Source organism: Artibeus jamaicensis, unplaced genomic scaffold, assembly GCF_021234435.1.
Source record: "Artibeus jamaicensis isolate MK-2021 breed Jamaican fruit bat unplaced genomic scaffold, CSHL_Jam_final contig_482, whole genome shotgun sequence".
NCBI lineage: Eukaryota > Metazoa > Chordata > Mammalia > Chiroptera > Phyllostomidae > Artibeus > Artibeus jamaicensis.
The window spans coordinates 14,160,178-14,181,456 of NW_026521857.1; the positions used below are offsets into that span (position 1 = coordinate 14,160,178).

Below are 21,279 nucleotides of genomic sequence, written 5' to 3' on the forward strand. Positions count from 1 at the left end.
TTTCCTCATCTGTAAAATGGAGATGTCAAGTACTCTGTGAATGGCAGCCTGCCTCATCAACCTCAACCAACATATCTTTATGTTTTGTTTTGCTTCATTCATACCAGGAGGGGTTTTTTGTTTTTCCCATTTAAAAAAAGGCCTCGTGCTGATGTTTGAGGGCCTTTGCACATGCTATACTTGCTATCTAAACTCACCCTCTGTATTCTCACACACGCCTGTTGCCTTTTAACTCCTAATCATTTTTCAGATCCATTAACATCCTTTCCAGGGAGACACTCCCTGAACCTAGTGGGGGGTTAGGTTTTAGGTTAATATCATCTTAAAGAATTTTGTTCCTTCCTTTTATTCCTTTGTGTGACTAATCAATAGCCCTTTTTTCTAGCATGCCTGTTTTTGCTCACGTCATATCCTTAGTGCTTAGCGCAACACTCAATCATTTACTGAATTAAATGAATGGATAACTGCCATCTGTGCCAGGTATCAAGTTGAGTGCTTTATGTATTATCTCATTTTGTCTCACCTACTGGGAAGTACAATTACTACTATTTTACAAATGTGAAAAGTAAGGCTCAGGGTTTAGGAGCTAGTAAATGACACTAGCCCATGTGGGAATACAAAGAATTGAAAGCAAATCTTGCACCAAGAACTTACAGTCTACTAAGAACTGAGTAAATACCTTAAGTGAACACTGAATAAGCTACATACTAATTTGTGCATTAGTATTGCAATACTGGTGTTTGACTGGTAGTCACATGATTTGGGAGGGCTGTTTTATTTGTTCGTTTATTTTTGCCATCTACAGGGAGACATCCTGAAGACTGTAGGATAACTGTCCTGTTGCCCTCCCTTGTCTTCATCCACAGCAAACCAAACAGATGGCCCCCCAACAAGGGCAGTGGCAGTCCGACATAGTCAAGACGACACTTGGAATGGGCTGAGGGGCCCTCAGTCCCACATGCCCATCAACAGTTGTCATCTTCCTCTAGTTCTTCTGCCGACTCATACACGCTCTCTAGCGACTCACCTCCCATCTCACTGAACCTTCCAGACTGCATCCCACATGTACTTGATGGTCACCTTGGATTCAGCCACCTCATATCCTAAAAGCTGCAGGACACAGGCCTGCTCTGGGATTAGCACATCACCCTCCTTGCACAGCCTCACAGTCGAACAGCAGGGTCACCATTCCTCTCAAGGGTAGTGTGCAGGCCCAGCTGCCTCAGCTGTAGCTCCACGGGGAACTGCTCCAGGGGCCCCAGGTAGAGGTCACAGTGAATGTTGCTTTGTTTCCAGCACGGCCATAGCCCATTTCCTTGTATTTATTTCATGAACCACTCATTCACTTCCTCCTTAGTGTGATTCATGAAAAGGAGACCTACTTCACCCTTCAACTTCTTACAGACCTGACGCAGGCTGTCTTTGTTCTCTCATCAGATGGGCTTTGACCTAAGGCCACCCTCATCACTTTGTTTTTGCCAAAGAACATCTGGCTGTGCTTCCAGGTGTTCCAGATGTCCTTTAACTTGCTGTTCCTCCCGTTCGCCATGAACAGGAAAAGGTAAATGCTTGTGTATGTCCACACATTTCTAAAGCTCTTCTATCAGGTTCTGTTTAAGTTCCAAGTGTTTCTTAGCAGTTTTGGTTAAGGAAACTTTCTTGTTGTACTTAGCTTTGGGCAACACTCTGCCTCAGGTGATATTTTAATGTACTAATTAATATACTAAAATTAAATAAGAAAAAGAATTTAGAGGTACAAAAGTTACAAAAAGAGAAGGCAGAGTATCACTGTAGATCTGATACCTACAATACCTAGAAAACTCAAGAAAATGACTGAAAAACTACTACAAAAATTTTTTAAAAAACAGTAGAGTAGCTAGAGAATAGGGGAGAAAATCAGTCACTTCAATATATACAACTACCAAGTTGAATTTCTTCATTAGCAAAGTAACTTGGGGGGGAAAAATCCCCAGTGTGCATCAACTACCTTAGAATAAACTCCAAAATCTTTACAAATGGCCTACAAGGCTCTACCCACCATCTTTCTAGCTTTATCTCATGCCACTCTCCCTTCTCAAACTCTAAGAGCAAGCCATACTAAGAGGTAACGCTTAGGAAATTGACAGAATTACCTGGGTAATATTTCTGTTTTTAAACATATTCCCTGCCCTGGCCAGGTGGCTCAGTTGGTTAGAGCATCATCCTATACACCAAAAGGTTTCGGGTTCTATTCCCAGCCACAACACAAACCTAGTTGCAGGTTCATTTCCAGGTCAGGGTGCGTACGGAAGACAGCTGATCAATTTTTCTCTCTCATATCAATGTTTCTCTCTCCAAAATCAATAAGCAAATCTTGGGTGAGAAATTAAAAAATAAAAACATATTCCCTACCTACCACTCCAGACCTAAAAAATCAGAATCTCTGGAGGAGGGGACCAAAAATCTATTGATTTCTTTTATTAGAACAAGATGTGTGAACAACATTCTACAGAGAAGACTTCTCTGATTCCTCAGAGAAGGTACATCTATTACACATTTCAGCACCCTGTACTTGGCACTCATAATATTTATCATATTGCTCAACACCTATCTTCCCAGCCGGATGGTATGCTCCTTCAAAGCAGGAACCATGTCTGTGTTCCCTTACTGTTTCCCTCTCCAGAATCACTCTCCACCTTGTATCATTATTTCTCTGGACCCAGCAGACTGAATCAATGGGTACCCTTGCCCTCTAACTTTTCCTTGGGTTCGTTCAGTCAAGAGGAGGCACAAGCAGAAGTGAGGTCAAGGGTTTTATTTCAACTCTTTCCCTGCCAAGTAACTGCAATTCCCTAAGTTCCTCTATTGAAAGCCACAGATGCTATCAGGCAGTTCTATTTTAAGCTCCACTTAGGGGTCTGGTAACAAATTCCTTCTCCTTGCTCATTCAGATTTAAGTAACAACAGCTCCCAACTGTTACTAGCTCCAGGGTAATGCACTGTCCACTTTGGTTCCACTGATCAGGCCCACAACTTTATAAATAATATCTTTATTAAACTCTCCTCATTTAACCCTTTTAAAAGTATGCTATTTCCTGCCAGAGTGCTGACTAATTAATCCAATGTTCATTCAAAGACATGCTAAACTAAAGACACTATCAGTGTGACAATTTCTACAAAACAGCACTTTGCTGAATTTACAAACGACCCCAGTGAAGGGTTTAGAAATTGTTGGGTAAACTGGAGCAGGGGTGTCAAACTCATTTTCATGAGGGGTCACATCAGCCTCAAGGTTGCCTTCAAAGCACTGAATGTAATTTCAATTTCTAACAGTTAAGGAGTAGTTGCATTTATACAGTCCCAAAATTATTTTGGCCCTTTGAAAGCAACCGCAGGCTGCTGCGGATGATGTGGCCCCCAGTGAAAATGAGTTTGACACCCCTGCATTAGAGGCACTTTAAAAAAAAAAGGTTTTGAAGTCACAAAAACCTAGGTTCAAGTTAGTTTTGTGTGATTAAAGTTAACTTTCTTATTAGTTTCATCTTCTATAAAATGAGATTATCACCACTTCACTGAGGTGGCATAAAAATAACACTAGAGTGCCTGGTACATACCAAAATTCTTAGTTTCTTTCTTTTCCAAATTCAACTCTTTCAAAAAGACATTTGGCCAGAATTATATAAAATGGCTCAAAATTACTTATTAACTTACGATACTTCAGAATACTTTTCTTCAAAATGACTTATATCACAGTAAGATAAAATAATTTTAAAGGAATGAGGAAAATGACAGAAATAAGATGCTACCCAAGAACAAATTTGTAAAAAAAAAAAAAAAAGCAGACAAAAAATCCTAAGTACTTACTAACAGTGAACCAGAAATCTGCCTGTAAATTCAAAATGGGAAATGCAAATAGTCATAGCAAAGTTTCTACACAATAAAAAAGCTGAAGAGAACTTTCTCCCATGAGACTCAAAGAGACTTTTCTCCCATGAGACTCAACATTATAATGCTGTGAACAATATTTTAAACAAAGTCCTTATGGTAAACTAACCAATTATTAATACCTTCAAAAAATACCATATTTTTCTATGTATAATGCACACCTTCTTGCCCAATATTTTTGAGCGAAAAGTAAAGGTGAACATTACACATGGGTAGTACTAATTCTGTATCTATATAAATGTTTTTAATCCTTTTATTTGTGCTTATGCATTCAAAGTGTAACTCTAGAAAGCAAAAGCAATATCCATATGCAAACTAATACCCTGGAATATGATAATCAGTTCTGTTTCTAAATAAAAATAAACAACTGAATTAAAATCAATGATTTTTTTCCCTGAAAGTTGGGTCAAAAACATGTATGTGCATTATACACAGGAGCATCTCATACATAGCAAAGTATGGTAACCTCTTCACATACACTGATGGTTGGCTTTTCAACAAAAGCAATTTGCTAAAGGCTCTCAGTACAAAAAGACCTGAATCTACATCCTTACTACCACTTACTATGAAGTAGTAAGATACACTGCCTCAAATACAGTAAGTATGCAATAATGTTTAGAATATTCCTAGTGGTATCACCAAAAGCAATTCAATAGAATGCGGTACTCTTACCAAGTACTGTATAAGGAGTTTTCTTAATATCCTGGCTTAACATAAGTATGTACAGATTTTAGAGCATGGTTCTAGAGCATTTTACAGCAATGGTTCTCAAACCCTGGTCTTACCAGAATCATCTGGGGGTGTTTTTCAAAAATATAAATCGCTAGACTTCATTCCTGGGGATTCTGATTCAGAAGGTTAGAGTAGGACTTAGGAGTTTGTTTTGTTCTTACTACTTTTCAATTTCTGAGATGATTCTAATGATCATCCACTTGATTTGAGGACTGCTAATTAACAGCAATGTTTTTCAGCTGGTGGTAAGAACCACAGTCACCGGCGAAGTCCTATAAAACTCCAAATGGATGACCACCCAGCAGCTCCAGATTTAATGAATCAGAAAGAATATCCAGACCAAACTGGCCAAATGACCAAAAGCTGAATGAAATAAGAAAAGCTGTGGTCCAATTAGAGCAGGATGTCAAACTCATTTTCACTGGGGAGCCACGTCAGCCTGGCCCAATGTAATTTTAAGACTGTATAAAGGTAACTATTCCTTAACTAGGGGACAAGGAGCTCTCTCACTGCTGCCAGGTAGAAACAAGGTGCTGATCAGACAAAACAAGGTGGAGGGCCACATTCAGCCCCCAGGCCTTGTGTTTGCCACCTGTGAATTAGAGGGTATAAAAATCTATAAAATAAATCAATAACCTCTGGACTATCACAAGCTGAATGTAGGAATGATCAACATTTAACCTAACCAAGAAACAATTAGGAAGGATAAAAAAGAATTAGGTTCTCAATCTGGATAATACAGTCAAATTACTAACAAAGAAAAAATGTAACTTCAATTAATATAATTAACATTTTAGCTATTAAGTAAATAAGTACTACTTTAACATCTGCAATCTTGCATCACTAAAAGATTATTGCCATTATTCTTCTTAGAATAAAACTGAAGAACAACCAAAATATTGTAGTTACAAGCACTAACTAAATTCTGCAATAAAATTCAGAATTCAAGAGGTCATGTATGAATTATGCATAAAGCTTTCATTATTTTTAAATATCCGCTTTAGGAATGTCTCCTCAACCTTCCTGGCCTTTCACAGCTGAAACTACTTACTTTTAGCAACACAAGAAAGCTTTTTATTTAAACAACAAAAAATGCTACAATCATAGAGCTAAGGGAAGCAAGCCAAGTAGATTGCCAGTTTGCTGAAAAGTTTCTTAGGAAAAGTAAAGGATAGCACAGCTAACAAATACTTTGAATTTTAAGTTTCCCAAGTAAAATTCCAAAATCAAGCACTTCTTAGTTTGAAGGAGTGGTTGGTAAGTTCGAGAATAAATATCAAATATACAGTATCTTCTTAGCATCACAATTACATTTCTCCTTTTGTCTATATGATAATGCCATCGATGTTGGTTTTTATTAATATATACCACCATGGGGAATTAAGACTATTTATATTTTAAAAGGTAACTGAGGCGGAAAGACATTTCTCCAAAGACATATAAATGCACAAAAAGCTCATGAAAAAGTGCTCAATATCATTTGTCACAAGGCACATGCAAATCAAAAACCACAATGAGGTACTACTTTATACCAGCTATGATGGCTATAATCAAAGTAAGATGATACCAAGTTCTGGCAAGAATGTAAAGAAATCAAAACCATATATTGCTGGTAGAATAAAAAATGCAGAACAGTTTGAGAGTTAGTTCCTCAAACTAACCATATGACCCAGCAATTGCACTCTTAAATATATGCCAAGAGAAACAAAAACATAGGTCCACACAAAACCTCACAAATGTTCACAGCAGCATTATTCACAACAGCCAATCACATAAACCCAAAGGTCTATCAACTGATGAATGAGCTAATAAAATGTTGCATATACATACGACAAAGTATTAAGTACAAAAAATAAATAATATACACTATAACATGCATGAACCTTGAAAACATTATACTTATTGAAAAATGCCAGTTACAAATGACCACCTATTGTATGATCCCATTTATATGAAATTCCAGAATAAGCACATCTTTAGAGGAAGATCAGTAGTGGTTTCCTAAACTCATGTTGAGGAAGAAGGAAAAATAGAGTATGACTAGCTTTCTTTTTAGGGCAATAAAAAGTCACAGATGTCATGGCTGGTGTGGCTCAGAGAACTGAGCGCTGGCTTGCTAACCAAGAAATCACCAGTTCAATTCATTATCAGGGAACATGCCTGGGTTGTGGGCCAGGTTCCCCTTTAGGGGAACGTGAGAGGCAACCAACTGATGTTTCTTTCCCTTTCTCCCTCACTTCCCCTCTCTCTGAAAATAAATAAATAAAATCTCTAAAACAAAAGAAGTCACAGGATAAAAAAAAAAAAACAGTGGTTAGGGGAGTTAGGACAAAGGAAGGAATACGTAGAACAGTGGCTATTTGGGGCAGTGAAAACCTGGATGATATTATTATGGTGACTACATGTCATCATACATTTTTCTAAACTCACAGAATGTTTAACACTAAGAGTGAACCCTAATGTAAACTATGGACTTTGGATAATAATGTTGTGTCAGCATAGGTTTATCGATTATAACTCTGGTGGAAGACAGTGATAATAGGGGAATCTATGCATATGTAGAAGCAGAAGATACAGGGGAAATCTCTACCTTCTGCCCAATTTGGCTGTGAACCTAAAATTGCTCTTTAAAAAGTCTATTTTTAAAAATCAGTGGTTGGGTGGTAAAGGATCAGCAGGTACAGGCAAGGGGGAGTAATATTTTTATCATAGTAAAATCATTTACACAAAACTTACCATCTTAACCATTTTCAGTGTACAATTCAAGGACATTAAGTACATTCATATTGTGCAACTATCAACCATCATCCATCACCAGAATTTTTAATCCTCAAAACTATACTCTGTACCATCAATCACTAACTCATTTCCCAACCTACCCTCCTCCTAGCACCCACCTTTCTACTTTTCGTCTCTATGAATTTGACTACGGCAGGTACTGTCTATAAATGGAATCATACAATATTTGTTTTTTCGTGACTAGCTTAATTTCATTTAGCATAATGTCCATAAAGTTTTTCTATGTTTTGTAGCATATGCCAGTATTCCCTTCCTACATTTTTAAGGCTTAATAATATTTCATTTTATCTATATACCATTTTGATTATCCATTTATAAAAGTTAATGAATACTTGGGTTGCTTCTACTTTCTGGCTACTGTAAATAATGTTAAGAGGGAGATGTACAAATATCTCTTCAAAACCTTGTTTTCAATTCTTCTGGGTATTTATACCTAGAACTGGAATTGCTGTATCATATGGTAATTCTACAGTTAACTTTTGTGGACCTGCCATTGGGTTTTTTTATTATTCTACATTCCCACCAAAAGTGCACATGGCTCTAATTTCTTCACATCCTCATCAATACTTGTTATTTTCTTTTCTTTTTTTAAAGATTTTTACTTATTTACTTTTGGAGAGGGGAAGGGAGGGAGAAAGAGAGAAACATCAATGTGCAAGGGAAACACTGATCAGTTGCTTCTTGCATGCCCCCAAAGGGAGACCTGGCCCACACCGAGGCATGTGCTCTGACTGGGAATCAACCAGCAAACTTTCACTGTGTGCTACTTTCTATTGTTTTGTTAACAACCATCCTAATGGTATAAGACGGGCAACAGAAGGTTAAGAGACTCAACTATTCTACATGATCTTGGAATGGTGGACACACAACATTACACACATCAAAAAATACAGAACTTCACAGCACAAAGAATAAACCTTAGCCTGGCTAGGTTGCTCAGTTAGTTGGAGTGTCACCCTGTACACAAAAGGGTGCAGGTTCAATTCAGTCAGGGCACATGTCTAATTTGCAGGTACAATCCCAAGCAGGGGTGCACAGGAGGCAGTCAATTGATGTTTCTCTCTCACACCAATGTTTCTCTCTGTCTCTTCCTGCCCTCCTTTCTCTCTAAAATCAACAAACAGGGAAAATTCCAGTCATGATGGCAGCACAGGTAAACATGGCTCATCTCCTCAAACAACAACATCAAAATAACAAATTATAGAAGAGCCATCATTCAGAACCGTCAGAAATCAAGTTGAATGGAAGTCTAACAACTACAGAATCAAAGAAACCGCATCCATCCAGAATGCTAAGAGGACAGGAGACACAGAATGGACTGGATTTATATCCTCCACATCCACATGTGGTGGATATAAATTTGGGAGGGGTATTTTGGGAGGAAGTAGTTCCAGCCCCACACCAAGCCCCCTACCCCAGGGTTCCAGTGCCAGGAAGATAAGTCCCCACAACACCTGGCTGCAAAAACCAGCAGGGATTGAGTTAGTAGAAGAAACTGCTGGAATCCCAAGCAGTTCATCTTAAAGAACCCACACACAGACTTACTCAGACTCACTCCCTCTGAGCTCCAGCACTGGGTATGGCAACTTGAAAGGCACCAACAGTATACAGGGAGGAAATGAAGTGTCCAGATCAAAGCAAGAATAGGGGGACAGCTTTCTCCCAACAGAAAGGTGGGCAGAGGCCACGACTCTTTTCTGAACCCTCCCCCTACAGAGCCACAATGCTGGCAGAATAGATGCCATACCTGAGACTCCATCAACCTGGCTAACACTCTTTGTTCCGCCCTGGAGATAGATCCCCTGAGAGACTCCATCCCATCTATCTACCAGCCCACCCAAGCTGTTAACAGCAGCTTTTCCATATAAATGCTAGTCTAGACTCACATGCTTCACAACTTCCTAAATCCTCTCAAACAAGCAACAGCCAGCCTCAGTGAACCCCCAGCATCCCTACTTCTTGCTAAGTTGCCCTGGGTCCAATACTGGCAGCATTCAACCTAGACACACAGGCTTTTACTGGAAATCTCGATGCCCAACACAAGTAGCAAACATCTCAGATTGCTTAAGAGTCCAGGAAGGGTAGCCCCAGGCAAAACACGGGTGGGGGCTGACCTTGACCTGCACCACCTGGGAAACCCCAAGGCCGGCACACCGAGTGGACAGCTACAGACCATGCTGGAGCACCACCACCTTGTCCCTGCACAGCTGATCCTCAGCAGCGGGCAGAGGTTGGAGGTCAGTGGTCACAGCCAGTCTTTGCAGCTGACTGGCCTGGGTAAAGCCCTCACAATGGCCTGCCAACAGCAATGAAGGCTCAACTACAAGAAGATGTACTCAGCCCACACAAAGTGCGCATCTCAAGTACCCAGCTCAGGTCATAGAGGTGGCTGCGCCACTAGACCCTACAGGACCCTACAGGACTACATTAGGCCATGCTACCAAGACAGGGAGCCATAGCAGCTCTAATACACAGAAACAAACACAGGGAGGCTGCCAAAATGAGCAAACAAAGAAATATGGACCAAAAAAAGAACAGATCAAAACTCCAGAAAAAGAACTAAAGAATATGTAGATAAGCAACCTAGCAAATGCAGATATCAAAACACTGGTTATAAGGATGCTTAAGGAACTTAGTGAAGACTTCAACAGCATAAAAAAGATCCCATCAGAAATGAAGGATTCACTAATTGAAATAAAGAATAACTTACAGGGAGCCCTGGCTGGTGTAGCTCAGTGGACTGAGTGCGGGCCCGCGAACCAGAGGATCATGGTTTGATTCCCAATCAGGGCACATGCCTGGGTTGCAGGTCAGTTCCCAGCAGGGGACACATGAGAGAAAACCATACATTGATATTTCTCTCCCTCTCTCCTTCCCTCCCCCCTACAAAGATAATAAATAAAAAATTTTAAAAAGAATGACTTATAGGGAAACAACAGTAAAGTGGATGAAGCCAAGAATCAAATCAATATTTGGAACATAAGGAAACAAAAAACAACCCATCAGAACAAGAAGAAAAAAAGAGTACGAAAAAATGAGAACAGTGTAAGCAGACTCTAGAACAACTTCAAGCATTCCAACATGTGCCTCATAGGGGTGCCAGAAGGAGAAGACCAGGAAATTGGAAATCTATTTGAAAAAACTATGAAAGAAATCTTCCCTGATTTGGTGAAGTAAATAGATGTGCAAGTCCTGGAAGTACAGAAAGTCCCAAACAAGATGGATGTGAAGAGGCCCACTCCAAAACACATCATAATTAAAATACCAAAGGTTAAAGATAAAGAGAGAATCTTAAAAGCAGCAAGCAAAAAGCAGTTAGTTACCTACTGGGGAGTTCCCATGATACTGTCAGTTGATTTCTCAAAAAAAAATTTGCAGGATTGAAAGGATTGGCCGGAAATATTCAGAATCATGAAATGCAGGGACCTACAGCCAAGATTGCTGTACCCAGCAAAGCTATCGTTTAGAATCAAAGGGCAGATAAAGAGATTCCCAGGCAAGAAAAATTAAATGAGTTCATCATCACCAAACTATTAGTATACTAACTGTTCAAGGGACTTATTTAAGAAAAAGATAAAAACTATGAACAATAAAATGGCAACAAATACATATGTATCAACAACTGAATCTAAAAAACAAACTAAGCAAACAAGAAGGACCCAGACAGAATCATGAATACAGAAAGCATTCTGATGGTTGCCAGATGAGAGGAGGGTGCAGAATGGGTGAAGAGGTGAGGGGATTAAGAAGTACAAATAAATAGTTACAGAATAGCCATGGGGATGTTAAGTACAGTATAGGAAATGAAGTAAAGAATTTATACAACATGACCCATGGACATGAACAATGGTGTAGGGATTACCTGAGGGAGCAGGCGGTGGAGGGGGACAAAAATTAGGACAACTGTAATAGCACAATCAATAAAGTATATTTTTTAATTAAAAAATAAAATCAATAAACATATCTGATGAGGATTTATAAGAACAAATCTTAATATATGCACATTTCTTAACTTAAAAAAATATTATATTTATTTATTTTTAGAGAGAGAGCTTGGAAGGAGAAAGAAAGGGGGAGAAACATCAATGTGTGGTTGCCTCTCATGTGCCCCCACTGGGAACGTGGCCTGAAATCCAGGCATATGCCCTGACTGGGAATTGAACTGGCAACACTTTGATTCACAGGCCAGCACTCAATCCACTGAGCCACACCAGCCATGACAATATGTGCAAAATTTTTAAAAATCATTGGTAAAGTCAGAGGATCCCAAGTAAGAAAATATACTATGAATGTATTAAACAACCTCACTTAAGAGGATGGGGGAATGTTGCTGACCTAACTAACTCTGAAAATGAGTCCATAAATTAAAAATGGAAATGCAACTGCATTTAAGTATTGTACTCTAGTTGATAATGTTGTTCCTCATAAAAAGGGGAACAGCTACAAGTTAACAACTCTGATATTGCTATAGTTATACAAGGGCCCAGCACAAATAATGCCCCTTTTTATTAAAAAAACTTTTATTATAAAATCATAAGCATGTAATTCTGTAACATAACAATATCAAACTCAAACACACCATATCACACGTTCAAGTTAAAACTATAAATTACTATTATACCCATGTTATTACCCGACCAACCACACTCAAGTAAGTCTTCTGTCAGACCCTGTATAGTGAAAAGGAACAATGAAGCAAATGAGTATCAGCTGAAGGAAATTAAAAGTGTGAATTTACAGAAAAGCAAGGAAGAGAGGCTGTAATGATACATGTAGTAATTGAATAAAGTTGGCAACATCAGTAAGAACTAATTTAGTTAGATACAAGTGGTTACACATAGAAATAGAGGGTTACACATAAAAATATTTGTAGATATGTGTATATATGTAGGTTAGTATACACAAATATGTTTCTTTGTTTTATCAGCTGAAGGGGACTAAAAGAAATTTAATACCAGTAGCACAAGCACATCTAGCACCCATATCTTGGTTTCTAATACCATGCTTCAATAAAAGAAACCAGGACTCTTTGGAAAAATTAATGATTCTGGGACTGAGACAGGAAATATGCAAGATAAGACTAGACCATCTTGTATTCCCAGAAAGAAGAAAGTACTTTAAAATATCATTATTGATGGAGATATGTTATGGGACACAGCTGAAAAAACTCCCAGTGGCCAAAGCTGGAACAATTTGAGCAAAAAACTAAGTGAAGTAGTAATGGAGTATAACCCAAAGTATAAAATAAATACCCAAGTCCATAGTGATATAAAGAAATTACTAAATAAATTAATAAATGAGGGAAGGAGACAAATACCTCTTCTGAATTCCAAATAAATTATGTAGATAATCCACCCTAAAAGAGAGGACCATAACTTCTAAGGGTGGGCTGTACATAGTGACTTCCTCCCGGAGAATACAGTATACATAATAGGAAAAAATAATTTTACAGTGGAATAACCCGACAAACACTACTTTGGCCAATGACCAAGATCAGTATTAACAGTGATAAATCCTGTTAATAGGCACCTTAAAATGATGTGATAAAAATGACACATATTTTCCCCCAAAAGCCATAACCCTAGTCTGATCACGAGAAAAACATCAAATTCCAATACAGGGGCATCATACCTGACCAGTACTCCTCTAAACTCTCAAGGGCATCAAACACAAAGAAAGTTGGAGAAAATGGCACAGGCTAGAAGTGCCTACAGAGACATGACCACTACATGTAATGTGGGAACAGAAAAAGACATTAGATAATAACTAAGAAAATATAAGTAAACTGTGGACTTTAGTTAATAATAATGTATCACTATTGGTTCATTAATTATAACAAATGTACCATTCTAATGTATCAATTTAAAGAGGAGAAATAGGGGTGGAAACAGGAGGGAGGTAGGGAGGGCTGGGATGGGGGTAAACGGCAGGTAACTACTTGAACAACAATTAAAATAAAATAAAATTTAAAAATAACTTGCTAGTGAATGATAAAAAATAAAAAATTTTAAAAAATAAAGAGGGGAAACAAACAGAAAAAAGTGCAGGCAGATGGCTCTTACTCTCTGGAGGCAATTTTATAGCTTAATATTATTTTAGTTGAGAGAAACTTGGGTAATTATAGGATATCTTTATTGTTTCCAACATTCGGGAAAACTTTCCACTCATGAAAAAAATTCTAGACTTCTAATTTCAGGACCCTTTCCTCGGTCCCTGTAGTGCCTTCATGTAGTCTGGGGGTTTGGTCAACTTCACACCCTGTCCCTCAATCCTGTACACTTGTTCAAAGCACCATTCTGCTCTGGCAAGTAGTATCAGCATGGCATGATGTGGCAAGCAAGCAGCAGCCCACAGATTTCAGGTAAGACACATAAGCCTTCACTATGAGGCCTCTTAAAACAACGATGGGTTGTATTAGACCCCTAAAAACCTCATCTCTAAAATATCTGCTTTGTCACTTATATTATGGCCTTTTCTTAACTCATGCACTATTTTCATATACACACACATGCATGTACATGTATGTATATGTAGAAGACATATACATATCTTCCACAAAGCCATTATTAACTCATTGGGGACAGAGACCATAAATGCTATGTTCTGGGGTGTCTCATACCTATCCCCCTTCTTCCTTTTCTAATAGAACCCTAATTTTGTTTAAGTGGCAATGTGCAGAACTTTGGACAGTGAGACCTAAGGGCGTGTTTGTTGTAGAGCCCCAGAAAGCTTTAGCCTTCCCAATAAACAGGCAGATAAGTTGGTATTATTCCTTTTTTTTAATTATTCTTTCCTTAAATACAGACATAATGGTTGGAGCTGCACCATCCTGTAATCCTGAGGGAAATTTCCAAAACAGCTGCACAGATGCTGACCCTGATAGTGCTGAGTTCATGAACCCTTCCAGTGACTGTCTACCTCCAAAGTTCTTGTTATATAAAACAAATAAACTATATAAGTACCTGTGTTTAAAAAAAAAAATCAAATGTGGCTCCCAACCCTATAAACAGCCAGGATAAATGTGTCTTCAAAAGAATGACTATAGCACCCTTTAGACCGGTACACCTCCTGGGCTTTCACAATAGGACTGGAAAAGAGGCAGAGGATCTGAACAACCCCAAGGCAAGGTATCATGCAAAATCCCTTACATGGATCAAAAACTTCACACAGCCTAAACCCTAAACTTACAGATTTGGTGTATCAGAGCTCAGTAGGCCTTAATCTTGATAGATGTCTTTTCAGGGTTCTGAGATCATTAAATATTTAAGGAAAATTTCCACATGAAAGACAGGAACCAAAAGTCATAAAGAGAAAAAAAAGGCACCTTGGAGGCTATGGATATTATGCATGAATAAGAAACCTAAACACAACAAAACAAAAACCTTTCTTTAATATACACAAAGAACTAAAAGAAGATATTGCTCCAAAATGCAAGTGGCTATTAGAAATTAAAGTCAGCCCTGGCTGGTGTGGCTCAGCAGACTGAGCCGCTGGCCTGCAAACAGGTCACTCGTTCATTCCCAGTCAGGGCACATGCCTGAGTTGCAGGCCAATTCAAGCAGTCGATGTATCGCATGCACATCAACATTTCTCTCCTCTTTCTCCCACTCTTTCCATCTCTCTAAAAATAAATAAGGAAAAACAACATATAAGCACTTTTTCCCTGAGGATATCTGCTAATCCTGAAAATTAGGATCTTTGTTTTAATAACATATCAAGAGTCAAGGGAATAGTATCAAACTCCAACAACCACACAATGGAATTTCAAGTCTTGTACTTGGTTTAAAGATGGTCCCAGTCTAAAAGTGACCTCAAGCACATGGCAGAAGAAAATACAAATCCTATACATACCATGGAATACTACAAACTAAACATAGGAGGCTGATTGTCACAGACATCGTGTTAAATGAAGTAAGTCAGGGGGAAAAAGAATATATAGTACCATATCATTTATGTGATGTAAAAAAAATACCTACAAAGCTGATCGATGGCAATCCAAGTCAGAACGGTGGTTACACTGAGGGAGGATGTATTTATTACTAAGAATGGCATAAAAGAGAGTCTATCTTGATCTTTGTGGGACTTGCATGAGGATATTCATTTTAAAAAATGTTGCACATATGAGTATAAAATTTGTCCACTTAAGTGTATGAATGTTGTATTTCAATAAAACTTTTAAAAAATAAAGGTAAAAAGAAAATTTTCAGATTAAAGAGTTAACAAATATTAATTATATTTACCTTTGGCAAATATTAAAGGGTGCTAACTTAATTTACGTCACAGTCTAAGTCCATAAGGTTGGTTCCAAAGTAGTGGTTTCTGTGTTTCCTTGCAAGCTATTTACCACTTCACTAGAGATCACACTGAGCTGCAAGCAGTTTCAGGGGCATCTTTAGGAGTCAGCAACATGGCAGGAGGCATCAATACAAAAATCAGCAACTACCACACTGCCACTGCCTTTTGACAGCCTCTTCCCCACTCAGAACCAGACCAGGAACTGATGGCAGAACTACCTGGACTTCCAGCTCTGTGAAAAGGCAACGGTCACTAAAGTGGGTGATGTCTCTGTGCGCAAATGGTACCAAGTACACAAGCTTGTATACGAGTCCCTCTGCCCCATATCCTATAATCTGGGTGTTGGCCTGGGATGAGGCCAACATTCAGAGGTGCCAAAATAGGAAAATTCGATCCTATACATTATGCTTTTTCAAACTGTAACAAATATATAACATTTCACATATTTCATGAAGTACTGTTAAATTCTGATGATTAGTTCTCTAACAGGAACTTAAGGAAAAATCACTCCTGCCCTGGCTGGTGTAGCTCAGTGAATTGAGTGCGGACCTGAGAACCAGAGGATCGCAGTTCGATTCCCAGTCAGGGCACATTCCTGGGTTGCGGGCCAGTTCCTAGTGGGGGACGCATGAGAGGCAACCATACATTGATGTTTCTCTCCCTCTTCCCTTCCTTTCTAAAGATAAATGAATAAAATCTTTTTAAAAAATTGCTCCTAAGCGCCAATTATTAATGACTAATTTGGATTCTATAAGGACATTTCACAAAAACCTTTACTTTTATTATTCTAGACTTCCTTCTCTTGGACTCAATACAAATTCTAAATGCTGAATCTCACATTACAAAAAGGAGTCAAATAACATCTAAATGTTGAATCCCACATTACAAAAACCAGTCAGATATAATCTTACAAAGAGGTGATTTCAAAGAACTATGAATATTCTGTAAAAGTAATCACAGAAGTAACACAACTTATTATAGAAAAAAGGGAAATGCTTAAAAGCAGATGACAATATTAAAATTAATTAACACCAGCAGATTACTTTAAGCATTAATTTTCAATTTTAAAGCATCTACCATTCTATCATTAATTAAGAGGTGATATCTCAAAATATCATAACCTATTTTTATTATATGAGAAACAGTCCATAAACCAGCTAATGAAACTATAGTAATTAAAGTAAACCTGGAGAATGAAAACTTAACTGCATTCTCCCAATGAACACCTCTCATCCTCAGAAAAACACTGGAACTAAATTGATATAAAAGTAAAAATAGTCACAGATAACAGGCAAAGGGAAAAAAAGTGCAAAACAAATTGCAGGAATAATGTGTTAAAAAATACAACTGATTTCAGAACCAGTAACATATTATTAAAGGAATGAACAAAATGCTTCAGCTATTCTTGCAGCACTAATTGAATCAGTACAACTCTCATGTCTTAAGACCCAGTGGAATTCCTCCTACTACATACTGGCAAAGGATTCAGAAGAAAGAGATAATCCCTTCTATTTAACAAATGAAGATTTCCTTCAGTGGAATTTTTAAATAGTCTAAAAATTGAGTTAATTATATGTTAATGCATAACTCTGTACACACACACACACACACACACACACACACAATTGATGAATCTGAATCAAGCATTCAGCCAGGTGGACATTTTAGCCTGGTCCCATTCTACCACTCATCACTAATTTCAAGCATCCTACTCTCAGATGCAAGCCAAACCTAACCACTATACCCAGGTGAGTGTAGCAAACATTTACTACAGATCCTGGTAGTGTCAGGCTCCATGCCAGCCAGTGTGCTGAGCTGAGGGTACAGCAAAGAATCAGGCAATGAATAACTAATGAGTAAGACGTGGTCTCTGCCCTCCGGGAACTTCTTAGGAATCCCCACGTGCGAAACTCTCCTTATGGAGGGTTCCACCTGACCAAAAATGGCTCCAACAAAAGAACAAATCAAAGCCCCAGAGCCAATACTTTTACGCAACCAAGAGACAGCCAAACTATCAGATACATAGTTCAAAACACTGGTGATCAGGATGCTCACAGAACTGGTTGATTTTGTTCCCAAATTGGATGAAAAAAAAATGAAGGCTACACTAAGTGAAATGAAGGAAAATGCACAGGGAACTAACAGTGATGGAAAGAAAACTGGGACTCAAATCAATGGAATAGACCAGAAGGAAGAAAGAAACAACCAAACAGAAAAGAATGAAGAAGAAACAAGAATTCAAAAAAAATGAGGAGAGGCTTAGGAACCTCCACAACATCTTTAAACATTCCAACATCCGAATTATAGAGGTACCAGAAGAAGAGCAACAAGTGCAAAACTTATTTGAACAAATAATAAAGAAGAACTTCCCAAACCTGACAAAGGAAATAGACTTCCAGGAAGTCCAGGAAGCTCAGAGAGTCCCAAAGAAGGTGGACTCAAGGAGGAACACACCAAGGTACATCATAATTACATTAGCCAAGATTAAAATGAAGGAGAGGATCCTAGAAGCAGCAAGAGATAAGGGGACAGTCACCTACAAGGAAGAGCCCATAAAACTGTCAGCTGATATCTCAAAAGAGACCTTACAGGCAAGAAGGGGCTGGAAAGAAATATTCCAAGTCATGAAGGCAAGAACCTACATCCAAGGTTGCTCTATCCAGAAAAGCTTTCATTTAGAATGGAAGGGCAGATAAAGTGATTCTCAGATTAGGTCAAGTTAAAGGAGTTCATCATCACCAAGCCCTTATTATATGAAATGTTAAAGGGACTTACCTAAGAAAAAGAAGATAAAAAATATGAACAGTGAAAGGATAGCAAACTCAGTTATTACTAACCACACCTAAAACAGGAGCGGAGCCACAGAAATGGAGATCATATGAAAGGTCAGCAACAGGGGAGTGGGAGGAGGTGAGGGGGGGGAAGGTACAGAGAATAAGTAGCATAGACGTTGGGAAGAAAATAGACAGGGAGAGGGCAAGAGTAGTGTGGGAAATATAGAAGCTAAACTTATGACACATGGACATGAACTAAAGGGGGGAAATGTGGGGGGAGGGGTATGCAGAGTGGAAGGGAATGAAGAGCAGGAAATGAGACAACTGTAATGGCATAATCAATAAAATATCTATTTTAAAAACCCTCCTTATGCCAAATATCTTTTTGATAGCTGATATACTATACATAATCTGAACTAATAATATGTACTGATAGAACAGCTTTTGATTCCTATAAAACAAAACCTTCACATAATCTTTTTGTACTAGTTTTTAAATGCCAAAGGTATGATTATGTTCCTCAAAACAGAATTTTTCACTTTTGCTATTCAGCCTAAAATGTTTAAGGACTGTAGATTATTAAATAAGATACCACTTGTAGGTACACATAGAAGCTGTTCCATAATTATAAACTGTTGCTATTGGCTTGGCCTATGTTCTGCCTGGAAACATGGGTTGGTATATAGGAAACAGTAGGTAGAATAGGGTGTTAAGTCTGCAGCCAAACCCACATTTTATGGATTAGGGGAAGGACGAAGCATAAATGTTTTAAGATAAAGGCAAGGTAGGCGAATGGAAATGCAAGTTTAAGGAAATGGTAATGCACAGGAGATCCTGCTCAGAGACAACTCTCCAGCTCCCACCTCATTTTAGACAGGTGAGAATGGTGGCATAAAAAGGTGTCTTAACTCTCACCCTCCTTAAGGAATAACAACATTTATAAAACATCCGTAATATTGGACATGATAATTTCTACCAACAAAATGGAATGTAAAATATAAGTATTTACCATGACCATTTTCCAAAGATTTGAATATATAAGAAATAACTGTAACATAAGGTGGTAGTCCCATTAAGATAACATCCAGAGTGGATAGTCTGGAGGGAGGGAGTTGATAGGAACTGGTCAACACAGGACATTCTGAACAGTGCTATCAATGTAGGAAGAATTTGGAGTTAAAAAAAGTAGTATCACGTCAAAGTAACTCTAAGGGCAAAGGGCTCCTCGCAAGGGCTGATATGATAAGTCTTCATAAATCTAAGTATACATTGCATAGTGCTTCTCTATAATAGACACAATAATTTTATTTTTTCTAAAGTAAATTCCTACAGCACTTTCCTACTTTAGAAAAACAATACAGTTTGCACTGATAAGAAGTTTTCTTTGTCAACCTCCTCTAGATAACTGCTTTCTAAAAAAATTTGAAGTAATATTAAAGTCAGTATTACAGATAGAATCTAATCATTATACACCACAATGGGACCAATTCCTTCGTCCTAGACAAATCTATTAACATGGCCTAAGATTTTATCAGCTATTGGCAGTCAAATCCCCAAGTTATCAGTGAGGTAAACTCACAAGAACTTCTTGGTCAGTTCTTCCCCAGTGTGTAAAAAACACCCAAGTACTAAAACTTAGCTTTATCATTTTGGTTGCTTTCAGCTCGTTTAGACCTTCTTAAACTGTTTATCTAGACCACCTAATCTATCATCACCTATAAAGGCCTTTGGTACCACAAAGACTTCCTCCAGGGTGCACTTATTAATCAACAGCCAATACTCTGGATAATGCAAGGAACTGGAGTATTTTTCAGACCATAAGACACACCTTGGTTTTAGAGGAAAATAGGAAAAAAAATTTTGAAGCAAAAAAAAAGTGGTAAAATATTTAATAACATAAATAACATAATATTTCACCAATGTAAAATGCAAAGCTACATTCGGACTATAAGATGCACCCTCCTTTTCTCCCAAATTTGGGGAAAGGTGTGTCTTATAGTCCCAAAAATACGGTGTTAATTCAACTGGACAAAACATGCATGACCACCTACAGGCATTGTTGTAGTCAGTAAAACAAACAAAAGAAAATTTAACTCAATCCCTGCGCTCAAGAACTCAAAAGTCTAATACACTTACAATATAACTGTTAAAATAGAAGTGCCATATAAAGTGCTATGAGGACAAAGATAAGGAATAATTAAAACTGGGGCTGTAACTTAAATAATCCACTGACTCTACTATCCAATCTACATTTTCAATTTCTTCCCAAAAAGGCATGAGCTTTGTCAAATACACTTAGCTAATAATATAATAAACATAATGGCATTTAAATCATATACTCTTAAAACTAAGGGCCAAAAATCCTAACAGACCAGGAAACTAAGGCATTAAGAAAGGGATATAAGCCCCTATAAATCAAGTTGGATATTGGAAACTATCCTATACATACACTCACAATTGTTTATGGATTTTTTCTTCTGTTGAACTTTAACTGGCTCCTCAAAAAACTAAAATGCCATCTCAATAAATAAAACTTTCTGATTAAACAAAGAACTCCAATCACTAATTTCCTTATTTGTAAGAAGAGCTAATAATTACAAAAATCTGTGCTTTGTGAAATCATTAATAATATTTGGATTCTTTCTGATTCAACCATTCTTCTTGTGGTAATAAGAAATGAACACAATAAACAATGCCTAAGATTCTACCTAATAATTACACTGCATCCTGAAGAAAGACACTGTCCACTCTATGT

General features: G+C 37.9%; 1 protein-coding gene and 1 pseudogene across 4 annotated transcripts in view; both read right to left on the minus strand.

The window, feature by feature from the left end:
- The window catches only part of FNBP1L (formin binding protein 1 like), a 114,666-nt gene that overhangs the window by 90,041 nt on the left and 3,346 nt on the right, over positions 1–21,279 (minus strand). The window lies entirely within an intron of this gene.
- On the minus strand, positions 381–16,075 carry LOC119061484 (mRNA turnover protein 4 homolog; annotated as a pseudogene).